Source organism: Pseudonaja textilis, chromosome Z (assembly GCF_049901715.1).
Source record: "Pseudonaja textilis isolate UNSWEBS1 chromosome Z, rPseTex1.2, whole genome shotgun sequence".
Classification (NCBI taxonomy): Eukaryota; Metazoa; Chordata; class Lepidosauria; order Squamata; family Elapidae; genus Pseudonaja; species Pseudonaja textilis.
This window is the reverse complement of record NC_142008.1, coordinates 23,235,602-23,259,703: the sequence shown is the minus strand read 5'-3', so window position 1 is coordinate 23,259,703 and position 24,102 is coordinate 23,235,602.

Sequence of the window (24,102 nt, the reverse complement as noted above, 5' to 3'; positions counted from 1 at the left end):
ATCCTATTTGAGTACAGCATGGTTCCGGGTTACCACATTTCCATACAGACACAATTTCATATATATATTCATCTTATATATTCAACTTCATATCTTATTACTCTTTTTCCAACTTCTCACTATTTCTCCCTTTAATTCTCTTAATTTTCTTTTATGATTATCTCATTTTCTTCTTATTTAATTGTATTTCTTTTACTTAAATTTCTATATCTTTTTATTCATTATACTTATACTTTCGTCTGTCTTGTTTACAATTTCATTATGTTCTCTTCCAAAGTTCTTAAAAAGCAAACTTCCCTCTATGATTGCCAATCGGAGTGCAACACCTTTAAGTCTTATTGTTATTATCATATGAAATTTCATTAAACATTAAATTTATGCATTCTAAAATTATAACATTCAAATTTCTAATATCGATTTTATATCATGTAAATCTCATCATTCAGACTCTGCTTGGTACTTTCCCTTAAAAATGTAAAAAGAAAAATTCTAAAAACATAGGAAAAATTACACACGCACACACACACACACACATATATAAACATTAGTGAACAAAATAGTTATTCAAATTCATTCTAGTACTGGTATGAACCTTGTAAATCTTTCACATTTCTTTTCAATATTTATCAATCTTTGAGAACAGTTGAAATGTTTCCCCCCCTTCTTCATTATTACTTAACTGTTAACAAGCATACCATTGGATAATCATACAGTTTTATCTTATAAGTTATTTACTATTAATAAGCAAAATAATTATTCAAATTCATTCTAGTAACTGGTATAAATTTCCTTATAAATCTTTCACATTTCTTTTCAATATTTTATCAATCTTTAGAAACAATGTTTCCCTCTCTTCTTTATTATTGCATTAATTATAAATAAACATACCATTACATAACAATACAGTTTTATCTCATAGATTATTTACTTATTTCATTTCTAACTCATTACAGTATTCTACTGTCACAACACTATTTTTTGTACCTTTGCAGAATCCTCACTTTTAACTTAATTTAGTCATTGTCTCTGTGTTTTCTAGCTGAGCAAATACCTTTAATCCTAGTACGTTTCCCCATTTTTTTTATTTCTTGCTTTTGTCCCTCATGAGTTCTTTCCCTTTCTATCTCCCCCACTTTTCTCATCCCCCTTTTTATACCCTTCTCCTTCTAATTTTCCCTTCTGTGGTTTTCTTTTCTGCTTCTCCTTGCTGTTATACTTCTTTTTCAGACTATTTTTCTTTTTGGCTCTTCCCTTTGATCTCAAACTTTTAACTCCTTTCCCACTTTTCCCCCTTATTACCACACTTTGCATTATTTGATCATTGAAAATGGCTTCTTTGTCCCACCTTTCTTCTTGCTCTTGAAGCTTTTCCTTCTGCTTTTCATAGTTCAGGATCTCCATTTCAAAAAATTCAAATATGAAGTCAAAGGATCTTCCTCCCCTTTCTGCATCTTCTTTCTGTTTTTTAAGACTCATCTTCAATTCCTCCAGGAGTGATGCCATTTTAAACACTTTTGAACAACCACCGGATTGACTTTAAGTAAAAACAGAAAAAGAAAGAAAAAAACAATGCCAAAAACTTTTTTTTATATCACCAAATGATCCCAGATTGTTCCTTCTTGTTTCTTTCCTTTACTTTTCCTTTCTGTGGGTTACTGTATCTTTTAATAAGATTTCAGTTACAATGTATCCTCGGGAGTCTTTTCAAAGTTTTGCTGTTAATCCTCTTTATTTTTCCAGGTGGCACTCCATTTTTTCATTATTCCAAGTCCCACCCTTTTGCTTCCACTCTTCTCCTTTTTAGGGCTTTAAAATGACCAAAGGAAAAAAAATCTTTATTCTCCTTTTGACACTTAAATTTCAGCTTAAAGTTGCCTATTAGTGTCAAGGTAAATTAGTACAGATTTCTTTCCATATCATTTGTAATTGTCAATATAAAGGTAAAATAAAAAGGGGTTTTAACCTCCTTTTCTCTCTCCTTCTCTGCTTAAAAGTCTTCTTTCAGAAGTATCCCGCTAAGTACTTTTAGATTCAGGGTACCATGCTTAGACGTTCTCTGTTGTTTAGCCTGGTCTGTCCTGCTTTCCTCTTTGTCTTCCTCCTGCACAATCTTACCCAGTTGGGTTCTTCTTTGAGGTGGCCATTTCTGAGCACTGCTGCAACCGCCTTCGGGAAAGGGAGTTTAGACCAGCCAAGGAGGAGAGATGCAGCTCCCCTCCACTCAGCTAGCAGTCTCCCCACTTTCACCACCTCTGCGGGGTGGCTTCAGCCCTGAATCCAAAGGATCGGGGTGCTCCAGCAGCAAGCACAGCTTGAAACTGCGCACTATCGCGGATTTCAGTTTGTTGCTGAAGAAACCCAAACCGGAAGCCATAGTGGATAGCATGATTGATGACTGTTGGCTATGGATGTTTTTCATTGGATGATGCACCCAGAGGGGTGGGGGTGGGGAAGCAGGATCAAGTGAATTACGTATCTCAAAGTTGGCTAAGCCCAGGTAAATGCCAGATGTAGAATGTTACCTTCAAATTAATCTTTTTTCATTTTGGAAGTGTGGCTCGAGGCTCATGATTTAATTGGACTAACTGCCAGAATCCTGACAGATAGCCCACTCTGAGATACATAATTCACTATCACCCTTGATCACCCTTGATACACACACAGACACACAAATATACATACACATACATACACACACATATATACAATTAATATAATATAATATAACATAATATAACATATGTATGTATATATATATATATATATATATGTATGTATGTGTGTGTGTGTATATTTTCTTAAGTTTTCACGGCTATTTGATATGTATGGTATTCAGCTTTTATATGTATTATAATAATAATATATATAATATAAATTTGGGTATTATATGTATTATCGGGTATACATAATTATATGTAATACCTGAAGAAAGCTCAATACCATACATGTATGTATATGTATATACACACATACATATATATATATATAGATATATGTACACACACACACACACACACGACAAATTGACTCTTTGATCTAAGCCCATATTGCAGCCATAGAATGGTTCATCCCAAGACTTAATGCTAGTCGATAGAAGATGTGAAAGGGGAGAAATAAGATCCCCTTTCCTCTATGTAGTTGCAGGTTTTACGAGCTCTTTTAAAAAGTGCCATTTTCTCAAGGGAATAGTTGGCAAACAAGACACAAAAACACAGATTGGGTGGACGGTAGAGCACCATTTAAAATATCAAACATATTTATCAAATTCAGAGTTTTTCTGTGGATCATCTGCAAAAGTGGGAGAATCAGGAAGAATTAATGAAAGACTGAATCACAACATGTTTGCTGAGCCCTGTTTGAACCATGAAATAAGAACGAAAGCTTCCAGCACATCTAAAGAGCAAGGGAATTCTGCTTATCCTTTATTTTAATTTGTAACTCTCCTACCACAACATGTTTATCTACATGAAGATTTCCATGTACATTATTACATCAATAACACGTTAGAATCTTTACTAATTCTCAAAGCACAAAGTTAGTGGGTAGTGGATGTTGGAAGTACTTACTTATTTCTATTATTAGTATTTCTTACTTCTATTAACTACTTGCTTAATAGATTATCACATAAATAGCATTTAAAAGGGAACTGGCAATTATTGGACTAAGGTGAGAAATGGATATGAAATGGATAGAGTAGCCTGAGATTTTTGGGAACAAAAAATTGAAGAGCAACAGCTTATGTACCTATGGAAATATATTAGAATCATAGTCATCAGAAAGGAACTTATTTGAATTAACGATAAGGAGACAAGATATATTTACTGTATTTTTTGGCGTATAAGAGACTTTTCTGCCACAAAAATGTGGACAGAAATGTCCATGAGTCTTATGCAGCAAATATTGCAGAGGGGGCAGGGGGATTGGTGTGGTGCCAATCAGATGTTCTAGAACAGGCTGCGATGACAGGCAGCGGTAAATGGATGGTGGCAAAGGGATGGTGCAAATGGGTAGCAGTCAATGGGCCACAGTGAATGAGTCGCGGCGATGGTGAATGGGCTGTGATGGTGGCAAATGGGCAGCGGGCAGCGGCGAACAGGCTGTGGAGAATGGGCTATGGCGGCAGCAGCAAATGAGAGAAAAAAATAACATTTGTTTTCTCTAAAATCTAACGGCTCTTGATTGGGATTACAATCCTGAATGGGTTATGAAGTAACTGGATACCAGAATTCTTAAAATCTGCCTGCCTGCCTCTCTCTCTCTCACTCATTCACTCACTCATTCACATTCACCTCCCTGTCCCTCTTCCCCTCCCTCCCTCCTTTACACACAAACACACTCAGCGATTGGCATTCAGGACTGGAAATGCTCATGTAGGTCTCTCTAATTCCTTCAATGCAAAATGTAACACAAGCATTACACTGTACAGGTAGGCTTTGACTTACAGACATTTGTTTAATGACTGTTTGAAGTTTCAGTGGCGCTGAAAAAAAGTGATTTATGACTGGTTTCCATACCTAACAGTGGTTGCAGCATTCCCCCATGGTCACGTGATCAAAATTTGAATGCTTGGCAACTGGCATGTATTTATGACAGTTGCACTACTCTGGAGTCATATGATCACTATTGGTAACTTTTCCAGCCAGCTTCCTATGGACAAAGTAAATGGGGGAAGCTAGATTTGCTTAGTGAGCACACGATTCATGTAACAATTGCAGTGATTCACTTAAGAATTGTAGCAAAAAAGGTCACTTTACATTTGCCTTGCTTAACAATGGAAATTTTGGGCTCAGTCATGGTTGTAAGTCAAGGACTACTTGTATTCAGATTTTCTACAGCAATTCAGAAGGAGAGTCTTCAAACAGACCTCAGGACTATGATATCAGAACCGAAAGCGTAGAATAATATTTAATGCAATTATTTAATTTTTAATGGCTTTCTTTACTTCTGCTCATCAAGATCCTGCTTCTGCAATGCATTTCCCATACTTTCCCTTCTACTAATTGTAATTCCTATTGGTTGATAGGACCATCTGGCCCTTCTCTGGTTGCTAGATCAATTTTCTTTTTCTTGTTAGCAGGTGGAGTGGTTTGAGAAAAGTGGTCTAAAAATACAACATTAAAGAGAAAACCTTAACACTCCACCCATTATGTATGCACAGACATACTGATTCGTTTCCCCATTGCATTCATGCAGCTCCAAATGTCTGCCTGGTATATGGCTACAATATTTCAGTAATTACTCAGCACTTCAGCACTTCAGGTACTTAGATAGATGAGCAAACAAAATGAGCAAGGATGATGTACTTGACAAATAAAATAAATATGTAACACAAATACACTTAAAGGTGAACAGAAAAATAAATCCCAGGGCAAACTTTCTCTCCAAACTACAAAGAATTTAATTTGGAAAGAGCTTATTCCCTAAATTCGAAAGTCAAGAGGGTTAAATGACCCCGAAGCTTAATTTTCCCACTGTGAATGTTCAGTGTAATACAGCTGCACATAGATAGATAGATAGATAGATAGATAGATAGATAGATAGATAGATAGATAGATAGATAGATAGATAGATTGATTTATGTCCCTGAACATAACAGATGCTAATGAATAGCTGTAGTTTTTCTGTTCTTCTTTTGGGATTCTTCTTTTTCACATAAGGTAGCAGCTCAAAAATATATAAAATATACAATTCATTAGGAACCAAATAACAGTTACATTTTTAAAAGGAAGAGAAATAGGTTACACTAGCAATGTCTATGGGGACTTTCTGTCATCCAGGTCATAGTTGCCCCAAAGGTACTTTTTTTGAAAAGACAACTGGACTTTTTAAAAATTATTATTTGAAGACATTTTGCTTCTCATCCAAGAAGGCTCAGAACTGAAGAAGCTTCTCGGATAAGAAGCAAAATGTCTTGAAGCAAAAACAAAGAAAGTTGTCTTTTGAAAAAAGTACCTTTGAGTTACACTAGAAACCCCTCCCATTCCAATATATGACTAAAACTCTTGTTTTGCAATCTTCAATTGGACAAAATTGTGCAAAATGCAACAACAATTTTTGAACTAAGGTATTTCAGATGGTTAATACACACAATGTGTCTAAAATCTTGAACCCATTATTCCTGTAGAATTGAAACTTGAATAGGCCACTGCTGCACCACCACACTTTCACAATAAACCTTAATTGTGTGAGCTTCCCACAAGTCAATGAAGATGTTGACTGTTAGATCGTGGGAAGGAGACTCGAGACCAGTGTGACTTTTCAGCTCTTTATTTAATGTATAGATCAGTACAAGATCTTGGAGCCGCGGCAGCCCTTCATATAGGGATTGCTCGCGGCTTGCCAGCCAATGATGGCTCTTTGAATCTCCCACGATCGGTCCGGCCAAATCGTGGTTGATTCATAGCGAGCCAACCACGGTAGTTTATTCAACCAATCATCTTGCAGTATGTGTGGAGCAATCAGATACAAGTATTTGGAGTATGCTAATATAGAACACCCCTCCCCTCTTCGTTCAGTCCTACGTAACGTAGTCCCATAAGTAGGTGGGGCTCTTTACATGCCTACTTGACCTGTGCAGCTCAGTTGTGGCTTGGTCTTAGGCTGGTTCCGATGGGATCCTTGTTTCTCTCATCCTTCTCGATGGAAATGCCTGGAAGTTCATGTCCATTTCACTCAGCCAGAAGAATGGCCCCGTGGGATGTTCTGCTATGGAAAGGCAAGTCAGGCCTATTGCTGCAACTCCCACCCGGTCTATCTGGGTCGGTCGAGTTGTCGGCTCCGCTGCTCCCTCCCGGTTTTTCCGGGCTGGTTGAACTGGCTTGGCTGCTTCTTCCAGGCGAGGCTTCGTGTTGTTCATGCTCTGATGGTTCCCTTCTGCCGAAGTTGTCTTCTGGTAAGTAGTGTTGGTTTGTTTTTCTGTTTATTGGTGTTGGTAGGGGGTGTTCGGGTTGTTGCTGTGTTCTGTGAGGATTTTCTCCTCCCTTTTGGTTAATGTTTGGGGTTTCTCCACCCCCCCTGGTTTTTTTATTAATGTCTATTTGTGGTGTTTGTGTGTTGCCCGTGTTGTCGGTGGTTGTTCTTGACCTCACTTGGTCGATGTGTCGTTTCCAGCTTCTTCCATCTTCTGTTTCCAGCCAGTACGACCGGGGGCCCGTCACCTGGGTTATTTTGGCTGGTACCCAGAGCGGTTACCCTGTGAAATTCTTTGCGTAGACTGCGTCTCCTGGAGTAAATATGCGGTATTTACTAGATGAGTCTGGTGGCTTTTCGGGGTTGTATGTTGGGTGCAGTCTGTCTAATTGTGATTGTAACTTTCTGCCCATCAGTAGCTCTGCTGAGCTTTTGTTTGTTGATGTGTTGGGTGTTATGTGTTGTATCATGAGCATTTTATTTATTTTATCGTGTATATCCCCGGTGTCCATTTTTTCTATTATGTCTTTTGTGTAACGAACCATGCGTTCCACCCGCCCCTTTGCTGCCTGATGAGCGGGTGCTGTCAGATCATGTCGTATGCTCCGTTCGGCTAGGATTTTTTCGAATGACAACGCCGTGAATTGCGCCCCGTTGTCTGACACTAGCAAGTCTGGTAGTCCATGGGTGGCAAAGAGTTTTGTTAGCTTTTTGATGACGGCCTCCGTGGTGGTAGATTGCATGATGCTAACCTCCAGCCAATTTGAGTACGTGTTGACTGTTATTAGAAATGTGTGTCCCTTTGTGGGTCTGGCAAAATCTATATGGACCCTTGACCACGATCCCCTGGGGGTCTCCCATTCTAGAGTAGGTGCCGAAGGGGGGTTTGGTCTGGATTGTTGGCATTTCCCGCATGTCGCCACCCATGTCTCAATGTCTTTGTCCATCCCTGGCCACCAAGCGTAACTCCTGGCCAGGGCTTTCATTTTGACGATGCCTGGGTGTCCCTCATGCAGCATGGCCAGCACTCTTTTTTGTAATGTCCCAGGAACCACAACTCTATCCCCCCATAATATACAGCCCCTTTGAGTAAATAGTTCAGTCTGTCGGTTCCAGAAAGGTTTAAACTGGTCACTGCCTTTGGTTTCCAGCCACCCTTTTTCCACCCAGTTCAAAACTTGTGCCAGTTGCCTGTCTTTATTAGTTTCTTTGGCAATGTCTGACGTGGTCAGGGGTGGGTTGGGTAATGTCTCTATATGTAATATAGTTGTGGTGAGTGCCGGGTTGTCTTCCAGGTCAGGTAGGGGGGAGCGGCTCAGTGTGTCTGCGTGTGAGATGCTTTTTCCTGGATGGTGAATTAGTTGGTAGTTGTAGGCAGCAAGGAATTCAGACCACCTTGTCATCCTTGGTGACAATATGTTTGGGGTGGCCTTGTTCCCTGCCAGTATTCCTAGTAGTGGTTTATGGTCAGTGATAAGTGAAAAAGTCCTACCATACAGGTATTCGTGGAACCGCTTCACGCCGGTGATCACTGCTAGAGCCTCCTTATCCAGCTGGCTATAATTCTTCTCTGCCCTGGACGAGAAGCGCGATTGGCGCTTCTCTCCCATCTGGCAGAGTGTGGCTTAGGATGGCTCCGACACTAAATGGTGAAGCATCGCAGGTCACAGTCAGCGGTAGGGTTTCGCTGTACTGCATGAGGACTGATTCAGATGTTAGCAGCTCTTTTATTTTCTGGAACGTGTTTTCCTCCTGCTTGCCCCAGGACCAGGTGGCTGTCTTGTCTAACAGCCTATGTAGGGGTTCCGCTGTTGTTGCCTTCTGTGGCAAAAAAACATTATAAAAGTTAATAAGTCCAAGGAAAGCTTGCAGCTCTGTTTTATTTTGATGTCTGGGGGCTTCCTTGATGGCTTTAACTTTCTTTTTGGTGGGGTGGATTCCATTTTTGTCAATCAAATATCCCAGGAACTCTACTTTCTCTGTGCATAGTTGGCACTTTTCTTTTTTTACTTTAAGTCCTGCCTCTCCCTGAGGCAGCTTTCTAATTGTTTCTTGTTCTTCGCCGAGACTAGCACATCATCAAAATAAGGCACCACCCCTTTGATTCCTTGTAATAATCGTTCCATTAGACTCTGGAATACCCCTGGGGCCATGCTGACTCCGAACTGGAGCCTTTTACAATGGAATGCCCCCCTGTGGGTCACAATACTCTGTGCCTCGGCTGTCTCGGCATCGACTGGCAGCTGCTCGTATGCCTGTACCAGGTCAAGCTTTGCAAATACTTTTCCTCCCCCCAGCGAGTGTAGGAGGTGCTGTACCACAGGGACGGGGCACGCACTCTGCTGCAATGCATGGTTGAGGGTGGCCTTTTAGTCACCGCAGATTCTCACAGACCTGTCTGGCTTTATGGGGGTGACTATTGGGGTTTCCCACTGTGCGTGGTCTATCTGTTCCAGGACCCCTTGTGCGATGAACTTGTCTAGTTGCTCATCAATTTTGGGTTTGAGTGCAAAGGGCACTTGTGGCTTAAGGCAGATCGGGGCAATATTTGGGTTCAGATTAAATGAGATTGGGGATCCACGGTACTTGCCTAATTCGCCGTTGAAGACTTCCTGGAAATCCTTCATGAGGTTCTCCTCCCAGTCTGTTTCACTGACGTGGTTGATGCCAGTCACCTCGATCCCCAATGGCATGAACCATTCCAGCCCCAGCAGGCTTGGGAGGTCTTTATCCATGATGGTCAGCAGAAGTACCTCGGCATGTCCCTTGAAGACTACATGAAAATGTCTGATTCCAACCATGGGGATCCGGTTCCCCTGGTAATCTTTTAGGGTCAGTCTCTGGCTTTCCAAATCCTGTCTGTGAATGTCAGGTACCAGACGCTTAATTGTATTCCAGGATACCATGGAGAGGTAGGAACCAGAATCCACCTCCATGTTGCACAGCTGGCCTTTGATGTTGACCTGCACGTGCCCTTTCCGGGCATCGGTTGTGCCCAATGGTGACCATCTGGTGGATCTCTTCCTTTTGATGGTTTTTGCTGAGCCTCTTGTTTCTGCTTCGCGGCTCCACTGCCTCTCTGCGTGCCTGTCCCGGGTTCTGGGGAGGGTACTGTCGCATTGCCTGGGGCTGTAACTTCTCTTATTCCGGCAAACCTTGGCAATGTGTCCCCGTTTTTCACAGTGCCGGCAAATGGCATCTAGGAACCAGCATTCTGAATGGGGATGCACCCGGCACACTGAAACCCCGACTTACGACCTTTCCGTTCCCGTCGTTCTCGTTCCAATTGTAGTCTGTGGATTTCCTCCTCCGCACCCGGCACACTGAAACCCCAACTTACGACCTTTCTTTTCCTGTTGGTCTTATTCCGATTGTAGTCTGTGGATTTCCTCCTCCTCCTCCTTGGTCTCCTTGGAAGGAGTCGACATCCCCGTGGTGCGTGGTTGTGGCTTTTTGGCTTGCTTCTGGTCTTTTGTCCAGGGCTGGTGTGGTTTCCATGGGTGATTGCCGGTCTATCATGTTCATTTGCCACATTCTGGCTGCTGACTGCTTTGCTGCCTTGGCTGCAGTGGCTTCGGCGATGGCTTCGGTGACTGAGATATCCATTCGAGCCATCAGCTGGCTCTGGAGTATGGGGTCCCTCAATCCGAGAACCACGCGGTCTCTCAGAGCCTCGTCCATGTCGGAAAAGCCACACACACCCCCGAGGTTCCTTAGGGCCACCACGAAGTCGCCGATGCTTTCGCCTTCCTTCTGGTCCCTTCTATAAAATTCATACCTCCGGATGAGGTTGGGAATAGCTGGTGCATAATGGTTTCACAGTAGCCGGTCCAGATCTGTCCATGCCATCTCCTTCACGTTTTTTGGGTTTGGCCAGTGCTTTGGCCATCTTGAACACTGCGGGCCCACAGTGTGTCAGGAACATGGCCCTCTTCCTCTGGTTGTTTGCATCCTTCAGGTTGTTGCTCTCGAGGAACATGAGGAATCGATCGATATACGATTCCCAGTCCTCTGCCGCCTGATCGAATGGTGCAGGTGGCGAGTTGCTGCCAGCCATCTCGTCAGTTGTTCAGCTCTGGTTGCCATGTGCTCGACTGGTCTCTTTGTCTCAGGATCCCACATTTGTCGCCAGTGTTAGATCGCGGGAAGGAGACTCGAGACCAGTGTGACTTTTCAGCTCTTTATTTAATGTATAAATCAGTACAAGATCTTGGAGCCGCGGCAGCCCTTCATATAGGGATTGCTCGCGGCTTGCCAGCCAATGATGGCTCTTTGAATCTCCCATGATTGGTCCGGTCAATCGCGGTTGATTCATAGTGAGCCAACCACGGTAGTTTATTCAACCCATCATCTTACAGTATGTGTGGACCAATCAGATATGAGTATTTGGAGTATGTTAATATAGAACACTGACAAGAAGAATAGAATAACAGAGTTGGAAGGGACCTCGTAGCAGATGCTGTCCAGTCTCTTCTTGAAAGCTTCTAGTGATGATGATCTCTTTGCCCTTATATGTTATTGTTTAATCTCTAGACAGTCTGAGTATTAAATCTCTCACACATCTTCTTGTGAAACGGATATGAGCAAAATCAGTGGGGAATCCAGCAGAAAGTTCCAAATCAACAGGGTCAGTAGGCAGGTAAGTGGCTGCTACCAAGAGATAGAATATTTGTAAATCAGAAATCATTCTCATTTCCACTGCTTTCTTGCCTGTCTTAGACCATTCTGCTGATCTGCTTGGATAAGGAAAGGTCTGTAAAATGATGACACAATGGAAATGATGACCCAAAGACTCATGGGTTGTCTAGTCATAAGTGTGGACTACAGATTCCTATATAAATATCAAGGAAATGTGCACAAGTTAAAAAAATTGTCAAAGAATTTAGATAATATCTGAATATAGTTGAGATGTTGTATTCAAAATGTCCACATGATAGGAAAAGCCACATGGTTAAAAAAACTGGGGTAGAAACAATGATCCAGATTTCTATTGGGGTATGCATCCATATTAGAAAAAGCAAACTCTTGATCCAGATTAATAGAATGTTGAAATCTGCCCTTGTTTTAGCCATCTCAATAGGTTTGATTCTGCTCTAATCAAAGCGGAGGATCATATTGTATCGATTTCTGAGCCACCATTTTTCTTTTTAGATGATTTTTTTCAACTTCATATATTTCCTTGTTACAAACCCACTTTAAAAAAAACAGAATCCCCCCTTTAAAAGTAAGATTGGATCTATTAAAGAAAAAAAAAGAAACTGCAAAGTTGCATTTTAAGATGACAGTTTTCTCTCTATAGTTGATTGCAAAATTTCTATGCCATCTGCAGGAAGCCACACCGGCAAATGTGTCATCAAATCTAATAATGAAAAGAAGAAACAGACAGAACGTGCTGTAGAAACAGACTGGTCTAATTACTCCTTTATATTCCATAGTTTTCTGAAAATACTCAAGCAAAGAACAGTTAGATGAAGCTGATCTTCAAAATCTTAATTCATAAAAATAAAAAGTTGGGAAAGTTTTGCCCAGTTTTAAACCTGGGGATTAATCTCATCCTGCAAAGCTTTCAGAATATATAAGGAATTTCAATTAACTTCTAACATTTTAAAATGAAGTACTATGTAACTTAGGGCAAATTGACATCAAAATGCTTAATCATTTTGAATGTCATGGACAATATGAGGTGGGTTTTATCCAGAGTAGGTTATTTGTGCTGCTATATAAAGAAAGCAGGGGACTTGGCTTTGGAATGCAATACTTTATTCTGGGCCAGTTATTTTTCTTCTGCCCAATCTCCTTCATAGGTTTGTTCTTGAAAATAAGATTTCACAAGAGGTTTGTTCTTTTGATTGTTTGTCTTCCTAGAACAGTGCATCTCAACCTCAGCAACTTTAAGAAGTATGGACTTCCTCAGATAACCATTCTGGAAACTGAACTCCATGTATCATAAGGTTCTGCCTTAGAGAAAAGGTAAAATATAATTAAAATAATAAAATATTTCATAACATTCTGCTTTATTGGGGGAATTTAGATAGGCTGAACTAATTGGTGTGAAATGAGCCAACATCAATTAAGAAATGATGTTTAATGAAGAAGTGGGAAACTTTAAAAACTTTTTAAAAAATCTGGATCATCTGTTGGAGGTTGAGCTAAATAATGGATGTCTGTCTTTTTATTTCTTTCACTCCTATTCCTAGGAATCTCAGCTAATATCTAATAGAATGATGTATGAAATTAAAGAAAAACTGCAGCTGTTATTCTCCCCCATTGTCTGGGTCTACCTAGATGCTTATGAAAACAATTTGGCTTCAAAATACAATTACTGTTATTAAAAGCATGATTTGTGTTGTCTGAAGCAAATAAATTATGAATAATACACAAGTAAGTACAAATAAGAATGCCTAAATATGAATGGAACAGTCTCCATTTATTTTAACTCTGCAATCAATTGCTCTGCAAAAAGATATAGAAAATTCTTAAACATGTGTTGATTTAATTTATATAACATCATCTGTTTGTAAAACAGACTTGGTAACATGAACAATGGGTAACATGTACCTGGGAAGTACTCAGGAAGATACTGGAAAAGATAATAAAAAAACAGATCTGCCAACATCTAGAAACAAGTAAAATAATAACTAGCAATCAGCATGGCTTTGTTAAGAACAGATAATGCCAAACCAATCTTATTTCATTCTTCTACACAGTGACTAAATTAGTAGACCAGCAAAACACTGTGGACATAATATATTTAGATTTCAGCAAGACATTTGACAAAGTAGACCACAACCTACTTCTTAGTAAGCTAGAAAAAAGTGGAATAGATAGCACGACCACTAGATGGACTTGAAACTGGCTGGCAAACCATACTCAATGAGTAGTCCTTAATGGGTCTAAGTCTGCATGGAGGGAAGTAAGCAGTGGGGTGCCACAAGGTTCCGTCTTAGGCCCAGTACTCTTCAATATCTTCATATCCAGAGGGATCTTGACAGACTAGAACACTGAGCCGTATCTAACAAAATGAAATTCAATGTAGAGAAAAGTAAAGTCCTACACTTAGGCAAGAAAAACCAAAAGCACACATATAGACTGGGTGAAACCAGGCTCAATAGCAGTAACTGTGAGAGGGATCTTGGAGTCTTAGTGGACAACCAGATAAATATGAGCCAGCAGTGTGCATCAGCAGCCAAAAAAGTTAATGCAATCCTAAATTGCATTAACAGAGAGATACAATCAAGATCAAGGGAAGTACTAATACCACTCTATAAAGTCTTAGTAAGACCACACTTAGAGTACTGCATCCAGTTTTGTTCACATCATTATAAAAATGATGTTGAGACTCTAGAAAAAGTACAGAGAAGAGCAACCAGGATGGTTAGGGGACTGGAGGCTAAAACATACAACGAACGGTTCAGGAACTGGGCTTTGCTAGTCTAGTAAAGAGAAGGGGGAGACATGATAGCGGTCTTCCAATATTTGAGGGGCTGCCACAGGGAGGAAGGGGTCAAGCTATTTTCTAAAGCACCTATAGGCCAGACAAGGAATAATGGATGAAAATAACCTGGAAATAAGGAGAAACTTTCTGACAGTGAGAACAATCAACCAATGGAACAGCTTGCCCTCGGAAGTTGTGGGAGTACCATCACTTGAGACTTTCAAGAAGAGATTGGACTGCCATTTGTCAGAAATGGTGTAGGGTCTTCTGCTTGGGTGGGGGGTTGGACTAGATGACCTACAAGGTCCCTTCCAACTCTGATTATCTGTTATCTAGTACATGGAGGATGTTATCTAATCTGGTAATAATGTCTGCATGAAAACAATAAAACACAGAAAATATCGAACACTTAAGTTTAAGCTTAAAGAAGGTTCCCCCCGCTCCCAATATTTAGAACAAGATCTCAATCATCCATTCAGAAACCAAATATACCCATTGGTCTCAAGAAAGTGGTACACCCGTCTTTATAAAGTATCCTCTGTAATTTGGACTATTCTTACTTTCTACTTCCTTTATTTTATTAAAAGAAAACTTTCAATAGATCGTAAACCAGGACCAAAAGGGCAAAAATACAGTAACCTACGTATTGCAACCTTCCCCAATGAAATGTTTGCTGTATGTGTTGGATTTTAATCTCAACAACAGCTGCTAGTGCATCTGTACACCAACAGATTAGGGAAAGATGGTACTATCCATACCATTTCCTATCCTCTAAGCTTGTTCGAAGAAGAGCCCAGGATTTGGTTCTTGGTTAAATTGAGATCACCCTCTCCTGCTGGTTTGCCAGTTTGATTTCTCCCACACTTGTCCTTTGTGCACTAGATAATGGTTGTGCCAAGAACAAATGAAGGGGATGGTCATATTAAACTAAAATTAAATCTAAAAAAAAAGTGCAGTCAGGTCTATGTGGCATGTGTATTTCTCTTGCCTCTTTTACCTCTGTTCATTTGTTCTGTTACCAGTTTGGACACAGAGGATACAAGACACAAGAATTTTAAAGGAATTCCCACAGTCCAGAAATGTTCAATTATGTTGATTCACGAAAAGTCTTATACTGCATTTGTCCTTAATTCGTTGTCCTTTGGTCCACATTCATCGTTTCTTATATAAAAACAAAATAATTAACTGTGCATGAAGTTTATTCTTGTTACTGTCATTTAAATGTTCATAAAGGTATGCTGCTCTAACACCTCTTCTTAGAACAACATCAAAATAACTCTAAAGGGAGGTTGAAAATAGCAATTGCCACTTCACAGTGCTTTAGAGAGTCAGCATATTGCCCCCAACTATCTGGGTCCTCAGTTTGACTGCAAACAACCATACGTGTTTGCAGTCAAACTGAAAACAAGTGACAGTTAAGCTTGTGTTGTAATTGTTACTTACTAATAGTAGCACTAGGCAACTAGTTTATTTTTATAGAAACTAAACAAGTATAGGTAGTTTCCATATGTTCAAATCCCTTTAGCAGTATTTGAACTAGGTAATTGTATGCATATTTGCTTTAACCTTTAACGTTATCTTAGCCTCATTGTCACAGATGCTACTTTGAATCTCATTCCTTGTACATTATCTAAGTAGACAACTTACTTTTCTTTCCCCTTAAGGTAGTTTACATAGATTTTACAGATGTAGGTTCTCTGAATTGGCTCTGTAACTCACAACCCCAATTCTGAAATTATTCTAAAATAAAAGATTATTAATTTTAAATGCAACTTCCCAACTCTATATTGTTATTCAAGAGGCTAATTAAAAGTTATATAATTGTGTTCTAATTCCTTGAAAATCTGACTATTGTTTTAAAGTTGTACCTCTGTCTTCCTGAGTAACCCTTTTGAAATATTTCAGTTTTCACTGCTTCATACATTTGTTGTGATAATGAAAAAATATAACCAACTATAATTTAGCAACCTTATTGTGTGAGGATGGAAAATATGGGACAAGAATAATTTCACTACTAACTGCTTCAGTAAATTGATAGGTTGCCATTAATTTTAAGTAATGTGTTTATTTAACTTTCATTTAACTTTTAAAGATCTTTATCTAGAGCTTTCTTTCTTTCTTCTTTTTCATTTCCAGGCTTTTTGGAAAAAGAAATGTATCCAAGCAGAAATGAAGAAATAGCTTAATTCTGGTAAAATAAAATGAGAATGTGTTATATATTTTGGCATCATAGAAAAAATATTTAGAAAATATATAATAAAAATACTTTAAACGGCTACTTGCAAGATTGCAAGCCAATCTTTAGCTGCTGATCAAGCTTGTTCAAGTTATAACTTTTGTAACAAGGAATTATTCTCTTGAATAAGTACTTTCATTTCAATTTCTATATCTGCATTTTCTAAAATTACAAAATAAGGTTTAGTTAATTGTTAAAAGGGGACTTTTTTTGGCTTATCGTTAACAAGACTGGAAACATTGTCTGTGTCTTAATATTCTTCCTCACTAGAAAACTTACAGACTTCATAACAATTTTTGAATCAATATAAAACCTATACTCATTATTGATTTATTAGCCAAAAAAAAAAGATAGAATAAAGATTGAAAATACAACAGTCATTTACAGATCTACAGTAGGACTCATGGGATTCAGGTGGGTATAGTAGCCAAAGGAAAATTCGGTTATGGCCCCATTCCATGTGTTCATTGGTTGATCCTATACATCAGTATCTCATGCAGTATTTAGGGTTTTTAAAAAATTGCCTTTAAGTCTTTCTAATTTATTCCTTTCCAGAATCCCAAATATCCAGAGGTTCAAAGGTAATAAAACCTATTCATTTTCAAAATTGGAAAATTGAGGCATGATTGTTTTGTGGATATCATCATGTTTACTTAGATCCTGATAATAGGTCTGTTTCTCCAATGATCTAATGAAGACGTGTTTTATTCATATTCATAAAGTCCAGGAAATATTCTATAGTGTGAAAAACAATTTTCAGTACATTTAATGAATGAATCATGAAACATACACTTTTGTATTCCAAATATGATGCCATCAGATTCTAACAATACTTATAAGGAATAATCTCTAATTAAAATCTAACACATCTTTCATTAAATCATGATTGTGCTAGCTAATCCAATTAATTATCTCAGTCCTTAATCATTTTTGTCCTATAGGAAGTGAAGAAGTCTTTTTAAAAATTATTGAATATGATCATCAATAGGGGCATTCATTCCATACAACAAACCCATGTATTCAAACATCCTCAAGTTAAACTATGATTAGTATTCATCGGGGTTTAATGAATAGATTATAGAGACCTTATTAAAGTGTGACATTCAAACATATAGCATGGTTATAAACAATATATTCACATATAACATTATGCAAAACCAGTATGTCCACACTGCCAATTTTCAAAGATGAAGTATGAAAATGACAAATGTGCATTTGAAAAATACAAATATCACTCAAGCGTATCAATGAAAATTATATCATTGGGCTGCTTAATATGTATATTCAATGACAATACAAGCCTTGTTTCTAAATTATAATCATAATTCTAACTTAATAGTGCCCAGTTTAGTTATCATGCCAATCAAATAGGATTCCAAATATTGCTGAAAGCAATTTTTAGTAATAGGGTTGCAGAAAATGGTATTATATGTTTCTACATGTTCTGAAGTCCAGGGGACTATTCTTTTTTAAAAAAATAGGGATAAAGTTGGAGGCAAAATTTCTGAGATGTTTACGATTTTTCTCTTCTTGTTATGCTCATATAATGCATTCAGAGTAACAGGATTTGGGCTGCAAAACAATATATGCTTACTAAGTGGCAGCAAATATTTGGGGGAGTGTATTTCTATGCTGTCATTTAATGGCTGGTCAGATTTTTGTAATTTATTATTTATTTGTCAAGCAAGTATTAGATAACAGGTATAAGTATAAACATGGTTATGAATATATGAAATGGATATGAATAAAAAAGAAACAATAGGACAGGGAAGGTAGGCACATTGGTACGCTTATGCATGCTCCCTACGGATCTCTTAGGAAAGGGGTGAGGTCAATAGGAGACAGTCCAACGTTAAAGTGTTTGGGGTTAGTGGAAGAAACCACAGAGTCAGGTAGAGTATTCCAGACATTGACTACTGTTGCAAGTCGTATTTCCTGCAATTAAGTTTGGTGCGGTTTACCTTGAGTTTGTATCTATTGTGTGCTCTTGTATTGTTATGATTGAAGCTGAAGTGTTCATTGACAAGTAGGACATTGCAGTAGATAATTTTATGTACTATACTTAGATCCGACTGAAGGTGGCGTAGTTCTAGGCTGTCTAGGTATAAAATTTCAAGTCTGGTGACATAAGGTATTCTGCTACCGCTAGAGGAGTGAAGAACTCTTCTTGTGAAATATTTCTGGACTTTCTAATCTGTATTAATATCTGATATTTTAGGTAAATTTATTTTAGGATATTTTAGGTTCTCTTTTAGGTAAATAGGTAACAGACCTTCTATCACTGATCCTGGAGTCAGCACATTATGTTGGGCCATTAATGTAGATTTGGGGCTGGGAGGCAGCACATTGCAATATTTTGTCCCTTCAGTCCCATAGATCTAATTCTGATAGAACATGAAGCTAGAATAGCCTCAAAACCCACTTTTGTCCTTTAAAGTCTAGCTCATGCACATAAACAAGCTTTACACATTCTACCAAGCCATAATGTGACTTGTGTCTCAGCGTGTCATTTAAATCCAGGCAGTCTGGTTTGTAAACCTTAACTTAAGGCTTAAGAGCTTGGTCCCAACCAATTCTATAGTCAACAAACATGATTAAACTGACATAGCTTAAAGGAAAAGGAGATACATCTTTCAGAACATCTTATGGATGCCTAAGTATCTGCAACTACAAGAAGATCTTCTTCTAGTTGAAGTGTTTCCTACTTCTAGTACATCCTTCCCAGCAGGAGCTTTTGGATATACTCCATTTTAGAAAAATAAATATGTACACATCTGAAATGTACATGCATACATTCCAAAATGGATATACTCCATTTTAGAGAGATAAAAGAGAGATAAAAATCAAATCATGGACATTCCTTTTTCCTGTATAATAACCTCTCCATAGAATTGTCTTGTTTTTTTTTTTAATATTCCTGAAACAACATAGCTTTTCCAAAGGCATTTAGAAGATATTTTGTCATGTCCTCTTCTCTTTCTTTTGTTATAAATATTGTTACCAATATAATGTATGCATTTTTACTGTGAATTTGTTAAATTTGTTCTGATTAATTTTATTATTTTTAGTAACATCCTTACCAAGGATATAGATTATAGATTAAATTTTGATTGTAGATTGTAGATTTTTATTGTTAAGATTGTTATAAACTGCTGTGAAAATGTAGTTGAATTGTAATATATAAATGGAATATGAACACGCCTGTGATGCACATGCATGCATACCAAAATTGAGCTGTAAAGAATGATAACTTTGACTAAGGCAATTAACTGTTTTGTGAAAAGCACTTTATTAAATTTTTCCTAACTAGAATTATAACTTTTCATAAGCTCCAAAAAGAACAGTCAGAAGTATTTTGAAAAAAGAATGCGTGGTACATATGAATGGGAGGGATTCACAAAAACTGAGTTCATAATCTTGATTAGAGGCAGAATGTCACCATTGGATATAACTCTTATACTGATTTATTACTCTGTTTCTATATATTTCATCTTTCTTTAATTAAATTGTTATAATGGGACTTCTTCCTTCCCACATCCTATGATTTTACTAAGTTTGAGCAAGGATAATGGGCTAAGGTCACCTAATGAAATTCTAGTCAAATATAGATTTGAGTCTGGGTCCTCTTGCTTCTGGATTAGTGCTTGACTCCTTTTCTACTCTGTTACTGATTGCTCATTAATTACACATCTTGTACTACAAACTGTGGCCTGCTCAAGTTGATGAACCATCAGTTCCAAGCAGTTGACCTTATTAATTGTGCTGGCCATGGCTGTTGAAACAAACATTGATATCTGTTTATGCTTTATGCTTTAAAAGTTGCAGAAAGAGTGTTAATGGTGTAGAATTAAAGCATGTGACCTTTCTTGTTAATATTTCATTTTTGAGAGCAAACTACTACTATTATTTCTGGCACTTTTGCTGAGTCATTGAAACTTTATTAAGGCTCCTACTTTCCATTCATTTCCATTTTTTCATGAAACTGTTGGATGGGTTGTTACATCCTTTCTACATTTAACAGAATTACCAGCAAAAGAATACATTTGATGTCATTGGTATGATCAGAAAACAATTGTTAGCATTTATTGTCCTTCACGAATCTCCTTCTGCCTTTATTTCTTTTTCCTCTTAATGAATCCAGGCAAGCAATTTGCTATCTCCATGAAGGAGAACCACCGAAGAGAGTTACTATCCCCAGCAGTGACCTTATAAACTTGAAGAAAAGCCACTCAAGGACTTTTTGTTCCTTCTGCTTAATGGATTTGCAATTTAAAAGGAGATGCTGTTATTTGTTGTCACTTGATATATGTAAAAAACAACAGTAGCAACAAATGCAGAGGTGTTAGAAATATTGTCACAGTTTTCCAAAGAAGCCTCTGTCAGCATTTCCAGAAGAAGAGAGAAACAGCAGGAGCTCTTCAAATGAAGCTTTAATTACAAAAATGAAGGAACTCAGCATACGAGAGGATATTGGTGCTTCCTACACCTGCCAAGGAGAAATTTCAGCCTCCTAAACTCTAAATCTAATAAGCAGCCTTGGTCCCTAAAGATGTTTACCTTCTGCTTCTCTCTTCTTCAACCTTGACTGGGCTATAGAATAATAATTTCCAGCAATAAAAATGATAAAATCATACACTGTTGCTGTATGGCAAGGTTAACTTGACTGCCTGCTTCCTACCTTTGCAACTCATCTTCCACCAATTGTGCAATTCCAGACATAGTTTTCCAGGTGGTTTCCTAACACGGACCCGACAGTTTCATAATTATGTAAAAGAAACTCCTGACTATGTCCTTCAACTTCAACTGACAGAGCTTGATCCAATCACAAATAAACCATTCATATCTATTCACATCTCATGCTAATACTGAGCTTCCATTAATAAACAATTGAAATCATGGCTTCTAGATGTGATTTACAGTCCACAAATAATGCTTTTAAAATGGTGTTCCATTTACACATCACACCAAGCCTAAAAGAAGCTAACCACATTCTGAGACAGTGTGAGCATTTCCACTATGTATAGTAGGCCATCCAAAATTGTTGACTAATGTAAAAGATAATTGATAAGTGTGCAAAGGACACTTATTGTTCTTATCAGTAAGTAACTAAAGCAGCTTCTAGATTAGAAGCAAAACGTCTTGAAGAAAAAGAAAGATAATCCAGTTGCCTTTTGAAAAAACAGATGGGGACAGGAAAATATCTGAATGAGGTAGAGATCTTTTCCCTACTAGTGATGTTTACCACATCACTAGCCAATAAGTGTCTGCAGTAAGAAAAGAACCACAGTAAGAGCAGAGCTTGAGAGAAAGTCCATGATTTTTGGTGTTGCCTATTCTTTTTTCATGCTCAACTTGCCCATTAAGGCATAGTCATTTCGTTTAGATTCACATATCATGTAGAACCACTGGGCATTCTGTTAACTGACAGGGGTCCCCAACTCCTGGGGCATGGACTGACACCAGTTTGTATCCTGCCAAGAATTGGACTGTGCAACTGAGTGAAGCTCCATCCAGCATGTATAGGATCCCAGAAGCATGCAAAACCATGCCTTCTCTTCATCCAGAGAAAAAGTGCCCTCCATACCCAAAATGTTGGGCTGTGCTAGGTTAGCATATTACTATTTGTATACCACAATTTATAAATTAGTACACTGTAGCTTCTTCACAACCCGTAATTGAACCAACCACCATTTTGTCCAATGTAAGAACTCAGTCAGGACCTTTTGCGGAATCAGTCATTGGGAGGGTCCTTTTTGCCTTCTCTGTTTTTTGCCTTTTGCACGTTTTCCCATTTTTTCTTCTCTTGCTTTTTTGGCTTGTCATAAAAGTTTCTCTTTTCTCTTAAAAGCAGGCTGTTGCTTCCTTTCTCTATATGGCTCTCAGCAAGCATTTAATGAATTACTTCCTGAACATTCATTATCTTCCCAAAAAGATTAAATTGACATATCCAGCCCACCCCCTCTGCAAGATGCAACTTAATTTGTAAATTTTCATATGTCATTTTCTGCTTTGGGGGCAGTTTTGGAAAAAATAAAATAAAAAGGGAAGGGGTTCTGAGTCTCGGAGAAGTGTTCAGAAGTTTTCTGTTAGGTGATTTAAAGTTGATTAATAAGTAAAATCAACTGGAGGCTTTCTTCCTCAGTGTGAAAATGGCTAGATCACGGGTGTCAAACTTGCTGCATCACATTACCATCACATAACATATCACGTTTCCCCTTCCGTGGAGCTGGGGTGGGCATGGCCTGTGCATGGCTCATCTGGCCTGCAGGCTGCCAGTTTGATGCCCATGAGCTAGATAAAACCATTAAAAGCCATTAAAAGAAGGGGTATGCCAATAAAACCAGGTGTGACAGGAGGGTTTTACAGGGGTGGTGTGGCAAAGAAGTCAAGATGGTTATCATGATGGTGCAAATGAAGCCCACCTTTTTGCACACAATACTTGTAAAAAGAGTGTGTAGCCTCAACTACACCACTGTAGGTGTCTTCTTCATTTTTTCAATCCCTCTAGTGCAGGCACTCTTGGTTATACAATGATTAGAGGTGTGGCATTCTCCAATGAGATGCTCCGAGCATCCAGTAGTGCTTAGACTCTGGTTGGATAGGCTGGGCTTGATTGATAGGATGCTCCTCCTCCTCCACGTACTCCTCCTTAGCATTCCCCCAGTTTCAGCTGAGCCTTCATTGGGGCAGCTTGTTTGGTTGCTTGGCCCGACTAGGAAGAGAGAAACGAGTAAATTTGAATTACAGCCTTTTAAATAGAACATCGCTCCAGATCATGTTAAAATAATTGCTTCTGATGGCACTTTGGCAAATACTGCAGTCAGAGCGCAGATCAGCTCCCCAGGAAGCGTTCAGCCGCCTCTGCGGTGATTGGATGCACTTCACAAACTTACCATTGTGAAGCCCTTGCTGATGCGCCATTTAAGAGAGCGCGATGTCAGATTAAATTGCCTGAGTTTTTTTCTTTCCCCTCTTAGAACACCTAGGAGAGGGACATCTGCTCGCATTCTTGTTCCCTCACCTCTGCTTTACCAGGGCTTTCTAATCACTGTGAGGGGTGACGGTTGCTGCTATTTTTTGGCACGCAAAATAACTGCCAGCGCCATTTTATTTGGGAAAATCCCGCTGGGATTGCTACCTTCATATCGTCTGCTGAGAGGCAATATCCCCATTGAAGGCTCTCTCCATGAGAGTTCAGGGGACAGAACTATTCCAATTCTTACCCCTTTCTGGGTTTTTTTTTCTTATTGGTGATAAGTTGGTAGCCCTCACAGAACATTTCTGGTAACTAGTAGCACAACAGCGAACACCAAAGCCTGTGTCCGCCTGTGCAGGCAGCTGTTGAGGGCCATTTGGACAACTAATGTATTTTGTCCCTGAAAGGTGTTCTCTATTTGGATATTAACAATTTGGCCTTAAAGAATATATATATCTATAATAATAATAATAATAATTATTATTATTATTATTTAATAATAGTAATAATAATAACTCGATATTATAACTAGTAATAATTAATTGG